This window comes from Formica exsecta, unplaced genomic scaffold, assembly GCF_003651465.1.
Source record: "Formica exsecta isolate Colony F162 unplaced genomic scaffold, ASM365146v1 scaffold816, whole genome shotgun sequence".
Taxonomy (NCBI): domain Eukaryota; kingdom Metazoa; phylum Arthropoda; class Insecta; order Hymenoptera; family Formicidae; genus Formica; species Formica exsecta.
The window spans coordinates 7,185-8,647 of NW_021853588.1; the positions used below are offsets into that span (position 1 = coordinate 7,185).

The 1,463-nt window shown below is 28.9% G+C and overlaps 1 pseudogene; it reads left to right on the top strand.

Moving 5' to 3' along the window:
- Positions 1 to 7: 7 nt before the first annotated feature.
- On the top strand, positions 8 to 1,106 carry LOC115244382 (annotated as a pseudogene).
- The last annotated feature ends 357 nt before the right edge of the window (positions 1,107 to 1,463 follow it).

The following is a 1,463-nucleotide window of genomic DNA, read 5'->3' on the forward strand; positions in this document are numbered from 1 at the left end:
GCTATAATATTTGAAAGAAATCATAACAAATTTTTGAAAATTCCATCTACTGTAGATAAGAAAACATGCAAAATGGACAATGAAGATATAATTATTAATGAGAAATTGGAAACTTTAAATCGTAACGCTATAATATTTGAAAGAAATCATAACTTTTCGAAAATTCCATCTGCTGTAGATAAGGAAACATCCAAAATGGACGATGAAGATATAATCATTAATGAGAAATTGGAAACTTTAATATAGATAGTATAGCATTTGAAAAAACCCGTGAAAAACTATTTGAAATTCCAGCTTCTAGACCAAATTTTGTTCTAGAAAGCGAAATTCAATGTTTAAAAGATGAAAACAAAAAACTACAATTAGAGAACAACAATTTGAAAAGTGACATATTCGTTTTTAAAGAGGAACTTCATATATTGAAAACAGAAAAACAATTATTTCCTGGAGGTAAAAAAAACATTAACTTCGAAAAAAATTGTTTTTTATGTACTTAATTTTTATCAATGTTTGACAATGTATTTTTACAGAACTAAAGCGTCCGGCATCATCCATAACCAGTACTCCAAAAAAAATGAGAAGTGAAACTGTTACTGTTCCTTTACAAGATACTATTTCCAGTGAATATACTACTTTTCAACTAATGTATGAGCAATCTCCATTGCAAGAAGATGACCTTTGTATGCAAGCAGAAAACAATAAGACTCATAAAAAAGAGTAAGAAAACAAATAAAGCAAAAAAAGCAAAGAAAACTAAAAAATCTAAGAAAGATCAAGGAAAAAAAAGAATAAAGGAAGTGACTTGGATTACGATTCCGATCAATATAATGGATTAACGGATAAAGAAAATATGACTGCTTGGGACGACGAAGTAAACGGAACAACTGTAAGTTTAAATGTAAAAATGTTTAAATTTAAGACATTTCTAGTGTGTTGTCGCGAGAATGGAGCGGTGTGGATTTCCCGCACTCATGGACTCAACATTTTTACCTTGTCGCGCACTTCCTCATAACATCTACTAGCTTCTGTTTTTGTACATCGAGGTTTTAGAAAAAACAATTTTTTAAGACTCATTTTTTAGTTTTAAGAACTTAAAATTTAAATATAAGAAATATATTACTTATTAAATATAACTCAAAAATTATTAGAACTACTTTGAACTTGTATTTATAATTCAATAACGATAATCATTTAAATTATTAAATTTTCTAAAATAACAAAAATTTTAATTCCTTTTTTTAAATTAAAATGATGCATTTGAGATACGGTATCTCAATACCGTATACAACATGGAAGGAAATAAAGAAGTTAAGAAGACCTTCTTTATTTGTTAGGCAATTGAGCCGAGCACTTTGGGGAGTGCACGAATTGATGAATAGAGCTGTATTGCTGGAAAGAAGTAAAAATAGATTGCCAAACCGATCCCCGAGGAAGCTACTAACACCGGTAAAAAAGGCTGTTTT